Raw genomic sequence first — 16,436 nt, forward strand, 5'->3', positions numbered from 1 at the left:
GGACGCAGCTATCAGGCCAGCCTCTCTCTCCACCCCACCCCCTCTTTCTGGCGTCCATCCCCTTCTCAACTCCACCTCTGCTGCTGCCTCTGGCTGTGGACCTGCACCTCTTCCCCATCCCCGAAGGCCTGGGGAGCGGGCTGAGCCTGGATGAGAGCTCCCCCAACCTGGGGCTCTCCCAGGCCATGGCCTGGGTGCTTCCAGGGAGGAGCCTGGGACCCTGAGCATCTGCTAGAGGCTTGGCAGAGGCCCCGCAGGGACCGTGTCTTCTGAGGACAAAAGGCGCGGCCAGCAAGCAGACAGGAAGGGGGAAGGGGGAGACCAGCAGCCAGACAGGCAGACAGGCAGACGGGTAGCGGGGGCCAGTGTTGGCCCCCCTCGCAGCTTGGCGGAGGCATGAAGATGGGGGAGGGAGTGTGTAGTTGGGGAAGCACCTGCTCGGACCCCCACCTGCCCGCTAGCTGGGCACCTCAAAGCTCTGTGCTGCCCACCTGGTGTTCCCCATCACCCCCAGCCCTGCCCAGTGCACTCCTCCAGTGCCTGCTTCCCCTGATGTCTTCGATTTAGACCAGCCCGGCTGTATCCACGGCAACAGAAGCAGGAGTGTCACTGGCTGCCAGATCACTGAGGGTCCCACAATGTGGCCTGGGCTGTGATTTATCCTGAGTGAGACAGCTTGAGCCCCCTCCCTGGATTTCAAGACAGTCCTGCTGAGACAGCCTAGGTAAGTAGTCAGCATCCCTCCATCGAGGATGGGGGGCTGGGACTTATGTCCCCCCACACATATTCCAGAGTCTCTATCACTGCCATGCTCTCTTTCTCTGACTCTGTTTGTCTGTCTCTCTCTCTGCTCCATCACAAGGACTACTTGGGCACCCAAGCCTGGAGAGTCCTCTAGCCCTCCCTATCTTCCTCGATCCCAAATGTCCCATGAGGAAGGGAACCACCACCTGTTTCCCTGTACAGGGTCTATTTTTATAATTATGGTTGCGTTTGAGCACGAGGCTGTGTTAATATTTCCTTGTGTGCTATCCATGGAAGGCATGTCTGGAGCCTGACTTGCTCCCCTCACAATGCCTGCACCCTGGGCAGGCTCAGCCTCCTGCAGCTTCCTCCTCTCCCTTCTCCACTCTCAGCCAGGTTCCTTGGCCGGCATGCAGCGTGTGTCTGTGTATGTGTGTCTGCCCATGTGTGAGATGGCAGGTGGGTAGAGAAGCTGCTCCCAACCCAGACCACCCCCCACTCCTTGCTTCCTTCTTTCCTTCCTTCCCCTGTCTCTCCCCACAGGTAGCAAAGACTTTTGCCCACTCACTATGGAGGATACTGCTGTGATTTCCAGCTAGGGGTTGGAAGCCACTGTAGGGCTAAAAGGAAGGTGAGGTGGGGGGGAGAAGCACTTCCAGGCCCTAGACTGCCTGATGCCGTGGGGAGGCGGGGGGGGCAAGGACCATGCCACGCAACACCCTGCAGGGGCCAGACACAACATGGTTGCCTCCACAGTGTGAGCCCTAGCCTTAATCCAAGGCTCTCAGTCTGTTTCAGACGTCCACATTGTGTCTGGGACTCCCCAGATATTGTGGCCTTGCATGCTGTTGGCCAGTCGTCCCTCTGCCTGAAGAGGCAAGAAAGCCTGGTACACGGAGAACATGGATTCTCCAGGGAGACCTCCCTCAACTACTGGCTCTGCAACTTATAGTGAAAGTGAAACTTACTGAACCTCAGTTTTCTCATCTGTCAAAGAGACTGGTAACCCTTCCTTTATGGGTGTGTGTAGTGACAAAATGAGTTGGTGCATGTAAGTAAAAAATGTTTGTAGAAGTGACCCTGAAGCAATGTCAGCAAAGCTCATGGTCAATATTGTTCATGGTTAATATTGTCATTACTTATTTGGAGGAAGGACTGGCCCCTCTTCTCCGGGGTCTTTGCTGAGATCTAGGGGGTGGGCAGCAGGTAGGTAAATGGGGGAGGGGTGTGGAAAGGAGGGAGGCAGGAGCAATTCTGTGTTGTGACTGTTGGTCTAAGGAGGAATACGTGGTGGCTGTAGGCAGAGCCTCCTGCCCCCACCCTCCTCCAGGATCCTTCCCTACACTTGCCCCTGTTTGTGCACACACATATAGAGGCTTGAGCCCCCATGAGCTAGCAGAGGTCTGGCTTGTAGCCTGCAGCATTGCTGACCCTGGTGATGTATGCATCTCCCTGTTGAGGGGAAACTTGGCAAGAGTTTGGCTTGGTGGCTGGCAGGGCTTGGTGACAAGGCTGAAGCTTCTGAAATCACAGGGCTTCGGGTGTGGCCCATGTAGCAGCCAGAGCTGTGGGGGACAGGTCCCAGGGAGTTCCTAACATAGAGCTTGGGCTGGAGGGACAGTTGGGTCCACTGGCTGATTTCTGAATGTGGAGATGTGGTGGACCACTGCTTGAGGGGTCAACGGCTGGAAGACAGCTGTCAAAGCCAGGGGAGGAGTAGAGGGAGGGGAAACACTGAGGCCCAGAAGACCTCCTCTGTGGGGGCAGGGAGGGGTGGCATTCTGGGGTACAGAGTATACTTTTCTAAAGAAGCATTTGATACAGAAGGGAGAGACTCCCACACGTGGTCCAGAGGCATCTAGGCCTGAGCATGGGTATATATGTGCAACTGAAAACATATGGCTCTGTGTGTGCATCTGTTCATGGGCACTATGAATGTGTATGAGTCTGTGTGTATGAGCAGGTCACATGATGGTGTGCAAGTGTGTAGGTGTCTGAGTAGGATCATATTTGTACAAGGGAGTGGGTATGACTTTGCATATCTGTCTGGGTGAGCAAATGGGCATATTTGATCCTAAGCCTGAGTGAGGGTGTTGTTTCTCTGAGCCAATAGGCCTATTGAATGTCTGCCTGTGTTTTATGTGTGTGGTATCCATTTGTCTTTGAATGTACATGTCTGATTGTATGTGTATGAGTATGAGGGTTTCAGAATGCCTAGGTGTGCATGTCCTATTAGGTGATTGCCTGGGTATATCTGATTGTGTATATTTGTGTGTACCCATGTGTGCATATGAGTATAGGTGCATCTAAATTGTGTATTTCTAAGTGAGTGGGCTTGTGTGTGTGTGTGTGTCCATGCATGTATGGGAGGGTATGTGTGTGTGAAGACGCTTCTGCATAGGTGTGCCTGCCATGTATTTGTATGAGTAGGCCTATATGTGAATGTCTTTGTGGATTCTCCAACATTTTGAATTATGTCTATGTCTGTGTATACATGTTTGAAAGCATATTGTCTGTAGACAGACCATTGGGTCCACATCTGATTAGGAAAATGTTAGTGTAGATGGTCACACTAGTATAAAAAGAATTAATTGTGTGGGAAGGGGAGAGTATGTGAGTGCACATGTTTTGTGCATGAAAGTATATCTTTTGGGTTTGCCTATGTGTGCACATTTGAATATATGGGTATGGCTGAGGGCTGTACACCTTTAAATATATGCACAAAAGGCTGTGTGCATAGGTAAATGGCTACATTCATGTATATGTCTACTTGTGTTTGTGGGTACACTCTTGTGTGTAAGTGCATTTATGAGTGTGGTTTGCATGAGCAACTAATAATTATTGGATGCACATGTCTCATTATGTATTTTGTTTGAATTTCTGAGTGAGTTTGAATATGTGAGTGTGGAAATGCCTGTGAGTGACTGAATGTATGTGTGTATTCTAGTATGTGTGAGTATTAGCTGTGTGTGCACTTGAGTGAACATGTCTATATATTTGCCTGTGTGTGTGTGTAAATATGCCCAGGTGTGTGTCTGTCTGAATGTACAGGTGTTCAAACTGTACCAGTTTGTACAGTTCTAATTATTTGTAGATGTGTATTTGTGTTTACCATTGTTTGTTTTGAAGTGTATGTTGTAGAACAGTATAAGTGAGTATATATACATGCCCCTCTTGACCTGTAAGTGCATTTGAGTGTGTGTGTGTGAGGATGTCTTTGCATGAGTGTATCTGAGTGTTAGCAATTCTTCTTGTGCAGGTGTACAAGTTTGTGAGAATATGTGACTATTCTTCCACATGTGCATGAATCTTTTTTGTTTGCATAGTTTCTCATGTGGGTGTATGAACATGTGTCAACGTACATACATGGTGTGCATAATTGTGAGTGAGCGTGTTTTGTAAGTAATTTGTGTCTTCATGTCTGATTTCATGCATGGAGGAATGATGTACAGGCCTAAGTTCATGTGAATATGCATATAGGTGTACATGCCCACTTGTGTGTATGTCTGTGTGTGTTAGAATGCCATGTATGAGTATACCATCTAAATTATAAGCATGTGCACACCTGGGTGTTTGTGTGTATGAGTACATCTTTGTGTGAGTATATGTAACTATGCTTATGTGGTAATGTCTGGGACTGTACATGTATGTATTTGGGAGCTCACTTCTGTGTATCATGTTTGTTCATTGTCTAATTGGGTATGATACAGAGTCTGCCTGTCTGTGGACATATGCATAAATTTGCCTGTGTATACACCTGTGTTTGTGAGTGAATGTATGTCCTTCATGGGCATTATGTCATGTGAATATATGCTATGGCTATATGTCTGTGTTTGAGGATAAGTGGATGTGCATATGCAGGACCAAGTGCGGTATGAGTGTTCACTGTCATGGGCGTACCTATGTGTAGGGATGAGTGTAGGTATTTGTTCACGTGCATGTCTCAGGGAAAGAGATTTGGCCTTGGGCTTGTGCAGATAGGTCTGATCATTGAAGGGAAAGATAAGGGAGGATACTTGTGAGTCTGCATTATGCTCTGTGTACCCCCAACATGTATTTATGTGCATGTCTGAAGGTCAGTGGTACCCTGCTAGATCATGTCTGGCTTTAATTGTGTAGAAATCCTAGAGAATATAAGCCATAACACTTCAGCAATCCATGACCACCTTCTGGGGTTTCTCTGGCCTTGACCATGTGCTGGGCTTTTGTATGGATCTCAGGATAATTCCTGTTATCATTCACACTCAGTAAGTGAAACCAATGATGACTGATGTCCTACTAGGGAACGGGGCCTGTGACCCCTTTAGAAAAGGATTTCTTGAAACACAAAGACCTCTTTGCCCATTCTTCCTGCCACCACCAAAGGCACAGAACAAAATGGCATTGTGTGGTATCAAAGGTTGGCAAATGGTTTTTACACACAGCACCCAAATTGTGCTATCCAGGCAGAATTCTAGATCTAAATGTGTATGTATAAGTGAAAAAGGAAGGTACATTCAGGTAGAGTGGGGTGTGTGTGGAAGAGGTTCTATATTTAGTGAGAGAGAGAGAAGGATCTAGTTTGTGTGTATGTAAGAGAAACCCTGGGTGTTTCTGGGTAGGGTTTGTATGTGAGACATTTGGGTGTATTTGAGAGTGATGAGTGTGGATGTGGGTGTATGTGAATGATGCATTTGTGAGGCACTATGAGACCATTGCCCTATTGGGTGGAGGATGATATGAGTGACACTCTGGGTGTAGCTATGTGGGAAGATATGTGAGAATGTATATATTTTAGGGATATGTGGGTATGAGTGTATCTGGGTGGTGCAAGAGAGAGTGAGGGGCTATCTAGATGTATGTTTTACATTGTGGACCTATCTATGTTATGTGTATAAGAGGGAGTGTGAGTGTTTCTGAGTAGAGTAAGTGTATGAGGGAGTATGGGTGTATCGGACTGGGGCATTCAAGTGTGGGTACATTTGGATGGTGTGTAGGTGGGTGAGAGCACAAGTGTATCTAGGTACTGGAAGTGTGTATGGAGTATATCAATATGGTGTGTGTGTGTGTGTGTGTGTGTGTGTGTGTGTGTGTAAGAGAGAACTTGGGCACATCTGGGTGAGGGTGAAGTATGAGTGTGTATATAATTGGGAGTATCTATGGATGCTGTGCGGAGAAGGCAACGGCACCCCACTCCAGTACTCTTGCCTGGAAAAGCCCATGGACAGAGGAGCCTGGTAGGCTGTAGTCCATGGGGTCGTGAAGAGTCAGACATGACTGAGCGACTTCCCTTTCACTTTTCACTTTCATGCATTGGAGAAGGAAATGGCAACCCACTCTAGTGTTCTTGCCTGGAGAATCCCAGGGACAGGGGAGCCTGGTGGGCTGCCGTCTATGGGGTCGCACAGAGTCGGACACGACTGAAGCGACTTAGCAGCAGCAGTAGCAGCATGGATTCTGTGAGGGGTATATGTGAGTGAGGTGTGTGTGGTGTATGTGAGAGAACATGGGTTTATTCTCATGGTGTGTGTGGCGGGTAGGTATTCTGGATGATGGTGATTAAGAGAGGGGGAGCTAGATTATGTGTGTACGTATGTGTAAGAGAGTGTGTAGGTGTTTCTGAGTGTGATGGGATGTGTGTATCCATGAATGTATGTATGTATGATGTATGTATGCATGAATGTATCCAGTAGAAGGAGTGGGTAGGTGTATCTGGATGGGGTAGAAGTGTTTGGGTGTGATTGGATCAGAGAGTGAATGTGAGTGTGTTAGGGAGTGAATGTGTGTTGGGTTGTCAGTGGGTATATCTGGATGATGTGTGAGAGAGTGTGGTACATATGGGCTGTTTGTGAAACTGTATGGATGGAGTGTGTTTGAATGTGAATGTATCTGGATGGTGGGTGGGTGAGAGCACGGGTGTATTTGGATGGTGCATTAAGGTATATCTGGATGGTGTGTTGTTAAAGATTTGATTGTGTATCTGGGTGTATATATACTTGAGTATGTATGTTAGTATGTGTATAATCAGATGAGGTGTGTGGAAGAGAGTGTTTGGGGGACACTGCTGGGTAGGAAGTATGAGTTTGGAATGTCGGTGCATCTGGGTGGTGTGGAGAGGATAAGAACATTGGGTGTATCTGGTCAGTGGAGTGTCTAGGGAAGTGCACTTGGACAGTATGTGTGAAAGTTGAATATACTTGGGTGGATGTGTGTGTGTGCATTTGCAGATGTTTCTAGATGGTACTGGAGCATATCTAGATGATGCGTGTGGGTGTGAATGTGTCTTAGTGGTCCACAGGGGATGAATCTGGATATTGTGTATATGTATGAGAGGATGTATCTAGCTGGGGCTGTATGAGTGGGGCTCTGTGTGTTTATGTGTGAGAGAGATAGAGAGACAGAGAAGTGTGGGTGTATATTGATAGGATTTGTGTGTGAGTGGGTGTCTCTGGATTATGTGTAGGTGTCTCTGGATCGTGTGTAGGGTGTCTCTGGATTATGTGCATTTGGATGTATTTGAGTTAGGTGAGTGTATCTAGGTGAGGTATGTGTAAGTATAGTATTTTTGAATGGTGTGTGTATCATTGTCGGTGTGTCTTAATACCACATGTGAAAGAGACTGTAGTGTGCCTGGGTTGGGTATGAGGGCTCTAGATTGGGAATGTGAGTTTGGGTGTATCTGAATGTTGTATGTGAGAGTGTGGGTATACTGAGTTGGGAATTTGTGTAAGTGTGGCTGTATCTGGGTGGAGTGCCTCTGAATGTAGGTGTATTTGAGGTATATATATGTATGAGGTGTATCTAGATGGTGTGTGTGAGAGAGTGGGTGCATCTAAATAGTATGTGAGAAAAAGAACAGTGTGCCCACTTGGGGTGGGGCATATGGGAGTGGGTATATCTAAGTAAGATGTATGCGGTTTTCTCTGGATGGTGTATGGGAGAGAGATAAAGTATATCTGAGTGATGTGTGTGCATGTGAATATATGTGGATAACGTGTGAGAGTGTTTGGGTATATCTGGGTTCAGTTCAGTTCAGTCGCTCAGTTGTGTCCAACTCTTTGCAACCCCACAGACTGCAGCACGCCAGGCCTCCCTGTCCATCACCAACTCCCAGTTTACTCAAACTCATGTCCATTGAGTTGGTGATGCCATCCAACCATCTCATCCTCTGTCATCCCCTTTTCTCCCACCTTCAATCTTTCCCAGCATCAGGGTCTTTTCAAATAAGTCAGCTCTTCCCATCAGGTGGCCAAAGTATTGGAGTTTCAGCTTCAACATCAGTCCTTCCAATGAATATTCAGGACTGATTTCCTTTAGGATGGACTGGTTGGATCTCCTTGCAGTCCAAGGGACTCTGAAGAGTCTTCTCCAGCACCACAGTTTGAAAGCATTAATTCTTCAGCACTCAGCTTTCTTTATACTCCAACTCTCACATCTATACATGACTACTGGAAAAACTGCAGCCTTGACTAGACGGATCTTTATTGGCAAAGTAATGTCTCTGCTTTTTAATTTGCTGTCTAGGTTGGTCATAACTTTCCTTCCAAGCAGTAAGCATCTTTTAATTTCATGGCTGCAATCACCATCTGCAGTGATTTTGGAGCCCCCCAAAAAATAAAGTCTGCCAGTGTTTCCACTGTTTTTCCATCTATTTGCCATGAAGTGATGGGATTGGATGCCATGATCTTTGTTTTCTGAATATTGAGTTTTAAGCCAACTTTTTCACTCTCTTCTTTCATCAAGAGGCTCTTTAGTTCTTCTTCACTTTCTGCCATAAGGGTTGTGTCATCTGCATATCTGAGGTTATTGATATTTCTCCTGGCAATCTTGATTCCAGCTTATGCTTCATCCAGCCCAGCATTTCTCATGATGTACTCTGCATATAAGTTAAATAAGCATGGTGACAATATACAGCCTTGACGTACTCCTTTTCCTATTTGGAACCAGCCTGTTGTTCCATGTCCAGTTCTAACTGTTGCTTCCTGACCTGCATACAGATTTCTCAAGAGGCAGGTCAGGTGGTCTGGTATTCCCATCTCTTTCAGAATTTTCCACAGTTTATTATCTGTATGTGATGTGGATTTATCTAGATAGTATGTTGGTGGTATATGTGTGTGTTTGATAGTGTGGGCATGTCTTGGTGGGGTGCATGATTTGGGGAATGTGTATGAATGTGTATATCTTTCCTGGGGCAAAATACACCTCTGCTGGGTTGTCTGTATATGTGTATACAGACATATATATGTATGTGTATATGTATGGAGTGTTTATGTATGTGTATGTATATGACTGTTCCTGAGCCTGAGTACATGGCTTGTGTGTATATGTGCTTGTGATAGAGTAGTGTGTATCTGTATATGTGTATGAGGTGAGTGTGTTTCTACATGTGAGTAAGTTGAATCTGTAAGATTTCAAGCCAGGCTCTGAGTTTGCATCCTAGTTCTGCCTTTATTAGCTGTGTGGCTTTGGGAAAGTCACCTAACCTCAACTATGCCCTTATTTCTTATCTGTAAAGTAGGGTAATAATACTACCTATTTCATAGGATGAAAATTGGATGAGTTAATATTCAAAAAGTGCTTTGGTCTGTTTGCACCTTATATGGTGTTCAGTTCAGTTCAGTTCAGTCGCTCAGTCGTGTCTGACTCTTTGCAACCCCATGAATTGCAGCACGCCAGGCCTCCCTGTCCATCACCAACTCCCAGAGTTCACTCAGACTCACGTCCATCAAGTCAGTGATGCCATCCAACCATCTCATCCTCTGTCGTCCCCTTCTCCTCCTGCCTCCAATCCCTCCCAGCATCAAAGTCTTTTCCAATGAGTCAACTCTTCGCATGAGGTGGCCAAAGTACTGGAGTTTCAGCTTTAGCATCATTCCTTCCAAAGAACACCCAGGACTGATCTCCCTCAGAATGGACTGGTTGGATCTCCTTGCAGTCCCAGGGACTCTCAAGAGTCTTCTCTAACACCACAGTTCAAAAGCATCAATTCTTCAGCACTCAGCTTTCTTCACAGTCCAACTCTCACATCCATACATGACCACTGGTAAAGTCATAGCCTTGACTAGACGGACCTTTGTTGGCAAAGTAATGTCTCTCCTTTTCAATATACTATCTAGGCTGGTCATAACTTTTCTTCCAAGGAGTAAGCGTCTTTTAATTTCATGGCTGCAGTCACCATCTGCAGTGATTTTGGAGCCCAGAAAAATAAAGTCTGACACTGTTTCCACTGTTTTTCCATCTATTTGCCATGAAGTGATGGGACCGGATGCCATGATCTTTGTTTTCTGAATGTTGAGCTTTAAGCCAACTGTTTCACTCTCCTCTTTCACTTTCATCAAGAGGCTTTTTAGCTCCTCTTCACTTTCTGCCATAAGGATGGTGTCATCTGCATATCTGAGGTTATTGATATTTCTCCCAGCAATCTGGATTCCAGCTTGTGCTTCTTCCAGTCCAGCGTTTCTCATGATGTACTCTGCATATAAGTTAAATATGCAGGGTAACAATATACAGCCCTGACGTACTCCTTTTCCTATTTGGAACCAGTCTGTTGTTCCATGTCCAGTTCTAACCGTTGCTTCCTGACCTGCATACAGGTTTCTCAAGAGGCAGGTGAGGTGGTCTGGTATTCCCATCTCTTTCAGAATTTTCCACAGTTTATTGTGATCCACACAGTCAAAGGCTTTGGCATAGTCAATAAAGCAGAAATAGATGTTTTTCTGGAACTCTCTTGCTTTTTCCATGATCCATACGGTGTTACCCAGCACTAAAATTGTCACATGTGCCTATCTGCAAGTGTGAATGGGGTAGTTTCTATGTGCATATTTGCCCATTATCAGTATCCACATGTATTTGCTCATCCTTGCTGTATGTGAGAGTGTGTTTGTACATAAAAGTGGGTTTGTACTTATATGTGTCCCAGTGTGTGTATAAAACCATGGGTGTATGAGAATGGAAGCATGGTTCTGGGAGGTTGATGGTGGGGGGTTGGCCCTGTGTTTATGTTTCCTAGCATACACACATCTGAGTGTATGAGTGCATATACTTGTATCTATGGTAGTAAACAGTGTGTTTTTATCTGTAAATAGGTTTTTTAATGGTCAGAGTGTAAGTGTATGCATGTTGTGAGTGTCTGTAAATGTAAGAAGGTTGGTATTCAGGTTTATATGTGATGATGTGGGTCAGTGTGAATGTGTGAAGAGGATTTATGCCTTATGGTCATGAACTAAGATATGTGTTCTGTGCCATGTGAATGCACGTGTAGGTGTGAATCAGTGTGTCTGTTTATGTTTATAAGTAGCAGTGGCTATGTGTGTGTGTATACATGAGTCTGCACTGATCCACATGCCTACCTGCCTCTGTGTATGTAGCAGTGAGCCTGAGCCATGTGTCTGTATGTGTGAGCAAGTCTGTACTGTGTATATACGTATGGTTACCAGGGTAGGATTTATATAAGATAGTAGGTTTAAATCTCTTAGTGTAAGAGCCTGGGGTGGGGAAGGGCTGGGATCTGTAGGATGTGAGCAGGATGTACCCTGTGTCTGAATGTCAGATCTTACATCTGTGCATGTATGACTGGGTATGAAAGCATGTAAGTCCATACGATTTGGTCTGTAGGTGTGTGTGTCTGCACGTGCCCATGTGAATGGCAAATGTATCAGTGCCTAGGGCTGTATTTCTATAGAAGGGTGATTATATGTGTGTTATATAAATCTTCACATGATTTGCTGGTAGGTGGGCACCTACACACATGCCTAACTCTTTCTGTGTAGGAAAAGAGGTACGTGTGTGAGCATCTGATTGCACTTATCAGATGCAGTAAGTCTGGATGTGAGTGCATATTTGAATCTCCATGTACACCTGTGCCTGTGTGCTGTGTATCTGTTTGAGTATGCTGGTGTCTATGCAATATGACTAGCTGTGAATGTGTCAAGCACACAGAGAGGGTGAAATATTTGTATGGCACACTATAGTAAACTTTAAGAGGATTTCAGGGTACTGGGATTTGGGGAAAAGAAATTCCTTACATTTTATTTACTTTATAAAAATTGTGATAAGGAAATAAAAATGCCAAGTTTTAGAAGTTATTTAGTATTGGATTTGTATGCAGTTTTTAAAATTATTTATTTATTCATTTTGTCTGCACTGGGTCTTTGTTGCTGTGCGTGGGCTTTCTCTAGTTGCATCAAGTGGGGCTACTCTTCATTGTGATGTGTGGGTTTCTCATTGTGGTGTCTTCTCTTGTTGTGGAGTGCAGGCTCTAGGGCATGTGGGCTTCAGCAGTTGTGGAGCGTGGGTTCAGTAGTTTTGGCACACAGGCTTAGTTGCCCCATGGCACATGGAATCTTCCCAGACAAGAGATCAAATCCGTGTCCTCTGCATTGGCAGTCAAATTCTCAACCACTGTACCTCCGAGGAAGTCCCTGTATGCAACTTTTCAATGAAATCTTTTCCAATTTTTTTCATGGCACACTTGAGCTCACTTCTGTAAACATAACTTTTTAATTCACTCATGCAAATCTGTAATGGTCAACATTCATGCCCACTTCTGCATCTTCAGTCATGACTGTCTTGATTTATTTGATGGTCATTTTCATCATGATTTGGTAAATCACTTAGTGCTGAGCATAGATAATTTATATCATTATTGTATTTCTTGATAAAAACCCAAACAAAACAAATGAAGCAACTAACCATTGGTACTTTTGACACGGATATAAATTTCCATTGTGGCCTGCCTCTTCTTGATGTCAAAAGGTAAGACCCATTCCATGGAGGTTGTTTAGGCATAGTTTGCCCTAATGCCCTTGTAATCAGCTTGAATGTATGAAATGTAGCAGCATGGTTCGGAAAACTCACTTAAAAGCATGAGTTTTGGGGTCATCAGGTATCATTTAGGTTTCTCTGAAGCATCAGGTGCAGTTTCTTATGTTGAATATGTCTGGTGCTTTCACACCATACCAACCTTTCTTAAGAAATGGAACAACTGCTTGGGCACGCTTCCCTTTTTCACCTCCCTTTTATAACTCACTCATTCTTGCCATGGCCAGGTAGACCCAGGGTTTTTGTTGGGAATAGCTACATAACCTCTTCTGTCTCAGTAATCACTGTCAAGAGGAAACCATTTGCATAACTAAGTGGTAGCAAATAGTCAGAGGGTATTTTTTAATTGATTAAAACTTTTCTCATCAATAATCAATAATTCTTAGCCTTTGAATTTTGTGCTTCAAAGGTGAGATCCTTCTTGAAATCTAACCTCTCTGTTTTCTTTCAATCAAAGATGTTGAAATTTCTTGTAACAAATAGTCATGAATTTTGAATCCAACAGAAAATTTTCATTTTGAGTATTTAAAAATAATGAAGTTTTCCCCCAAGTAGACCTTGTTCTATTCATAATAAGTTCTCTTTTGTATACTTCCCTGGTGGCTTAGACGGTAAAGCATCTGTCTACAATGCAGGAGACCTGGGTTCGATCCCAGGGTCGGGAAGATCCCCTGGAGAAGGAAATGGCAATTCACTCCAGTACTATTGCTTGGGAAATCCCATGGACAAAGGAGCCTGGTAGGCTACAGTCCATGGGGTCGCAAAGAGTCGGACACAACTGAGCGACTTCACTTTTCTTTAGTATTACCCTATAACGGTAACTAAGCATCACCCAAGTAACCGTACTTCATTTGACTTCTTCCAAGGTGAAGTTTGGCTTCAAATCCATAAACCTTGTCAGTATACTTTCATGTATCTTTGAATGTCGAAAATTTTTTATATATTTTATTCACATGCTCAAAGAGCCATGTGTTGAAGCCAGTAAGCATCAAATCTGCAAAGGGAGAATCATTCACAAATGAATGCTGAAATTTTTCTTTTAACTAATAACTCCTTTATAATATCCTACACACTTAGGTTTAAAACAATAGAGAAAGGTATACTGATTCCAGTGTTTCAGAGAAAGCTGGTAAGTGGGTGGGTAATACCTTGGATCTAATTAAATTCACCTGGCATCATTTACAGTAGAAGTTAGACCTTTGAGCAAACTTTTATAGGTTAAAGCTCCTCCATGGATGACTCTCAGCATTTTCAGAACAAATTTCAGCTGTAAACTTCCTGCCATCACAACAGCAGCATCAGTCCACAGATTTGTACAGAGTTTCCACAAAATTTAAAAATATTTATCTATCACTTTGAATACTTCAGCCTTAGTTTTTTTGGTTCTTCTGGCATTTCTCTTAAGGCTTTCTGACCAGTACTATAAACCAAGCACAGTTAATCAACATCCTGAGATACATCAATATAAAATGAAAACTCCTTTGATTCAGTCATCTTCTGAGTCAGTGTTATCTTGATATCCTTTGACCTGTCATCAGTGTGTCTCCTAACAGAAATCATTGAAAGTGTCTCCTTTTCTATTTGGTCTCAAATGTGTGGACAATTTCCCAGCAGACTACTAACATATAAGATTCTACTGGGCAGGCATCTTAGCTTTACTGGTTAATTGCATAACCTTGTTACTAGCTGGTTGAGCTCCATCTAAGAATGTTCTAAATCTCAGAAAAGAGCCCAGTTTCTTAATTTGCTCTTCTAGATGCTTCAGAAGGTCCATATCTTTCTCTGTGCGATAGATTGTTTTGTGGTCTGTTGACCAACATAGCCTACTGGGAAAATTTCTTTTGATAACTTTTCCATGCAAGTTGAATGTTTAGGCTGAGGAAAAGAGGGCTAATTGGGCAGCTGAACTCAAGTCTGAGACAATCCTCATTAAATTGTTTAAATTAGGAATATCCTGGATTATTTTGGAGGGGAGACTACTGCGTTTGTCTTGAGTCTCCTGATTTTCCAGCTTTGACCAAAAAGTCCAATTTGATGAGGAAAGAAATATCTTAAAAATTAAATCTACTTGAATATGAAGTATTGAAAGGGTCAGCAGACCTTTGTGACTTCTGAAAATTGTTTTTTTTTTCCCCAAAATCAAGTTCTAGGTCTTCTATATTTTTAAGCAGCACTCAGAAAGGCTTAGAGTTCTCTTTAATGAATCAATTCAACTGTAGTCAGGCTGCACTTGTTTATTGACAAATTTTTTACCTAATAAAAGATAAAAATTAACTGTGAAATCAACTATGAAATCCTGCCAAGAATCAGATTTGCCAAATTTTAAATATTAAAAGCCAGTAGCAAATAAATAAATAAGCAATAATAATAATAAATAAGCAAAGAAATAATAAAAATGTTCTAATACTTTTTAAAGAGTTCTTATCTTTTAGAAATAATGACTGAAATTCTTATGGATGAAATGGCATAATATACAAGCTTCAGAATACTCTGAAAGTGGGAGAACTGGGTGAGGTTTTTTTTATTTCAATTAATTTATTTTAATTGGAGGCTAATTACTTTATAGTATCGTGGTGGTTTTTGCCACACATTGACATAAATCAGCCACAGGTGTACATGTGTCCCCCCATCCTGAACCCCCCTCCCACCTTCCTCCCACCCCATCCCTCTGGGTTGTCCCAGAGCACCAGCTTTGAGTGCTCTGCTTCATGCATCAAACTTGTACTGATCATCTGTTTCACATATGGTAATATGGGTGAGGTTATAGGTGAAACAAGACCCTATGAGTTGACTGTTGGTGAAGCTGGGCAGTGGGTGGACAGAGGTTCATTACAGGATTCTTCTACATTTCTGTTTGAAATGTTCTAGAAGAGAACATTTTTTTAAAATAAAGAAACAATAATCAAGGAAATTAACAAAATAGGTATATTCTCTTTAGGAACACCTAATACTATATATGGAGAAGGAAATGGCAACCCACTCCAGTACGCTTGCCTAGAAAATCCCATGGACAGAGGAGCCTGGTGCAGGCCCATGGGGTCACAAAGAGTCCGACACGACTGAGCAACTGAGTGACTTCACTTCACTAATACTATATAGGGCATCCCAGGTGGCACAGTGGTAAAGAATCCACCTGCCAATGCAGGAGACGCAAGAGATGCAGGTTCAATCCCTGGGTCAGGAAGATTCCCTGAAAGCGGAAATGGCAACCTTTTCCAGGATTCTGGCCTGGAAAATCCCATGGACAGAGGAGCCTGGCAGGCTACAGTCCATGGGGTCGCAGAGAGTCGGACACAACTGAGCACCTGAGCACACGATACTATATAATAGTGATAACAGCTACAATCATATAGCCCTCCTGTTTATGTAGAAAAAAACATTGCCCCAAAATAAGAATGAGATAAAATTAAAAGAAAAACAAACATTGTACACGTATGGGCAAAAGCAAAAAGCCTTACTGATTATGAACAAAAAGTGGCAATCAAAGTAATAATCCAACTATCTGGGATGTTCCTACAGGAAGCAGTCCAGACATTTACAACCTCCCTTCTCACAGAGTCCCCTTAAGCCCCATCTTGCTCCAGCCTGGGGCAGCTCTGCTAATGTTTCCACCTGTACGTTCCAGAGTTGGCTGCTCTGTGCACTTGCACGGGTTTGTCTCTTGATATATACCTGTTGCAGGATTTATATGTCAAGTAAGTGTATCTGAGTTGTGAGCAAGATTGTGTGTGTGTAGACATCTGTATGTGAGAGTGTATCTGTATATACTGTATCTGGCTTTTCTCTTTGTGTTTGCTTGTGCTTGCATGCTAAGGGGTGTGTGTGTGTGTGTGTTTTCACTGGAGCTGGTCTACTTCTTGCATAATGTACATGAATGGGCAACTGTGTGTACC

This window comes from Budorcas taxicolor, chromosome X (genome assembly GCF_023091745.1).
Source record: "Budorcas taxicolor isolate Tak-1 chromosome X, Takin1.1, whole genome shotgun sequence".
Lineage (NCBI taxonomy): Eukaryota > Metazoa > Chordata > Mammalia > Artiodactyla > Bovidae > Budorcas > Budorcas taxicolor.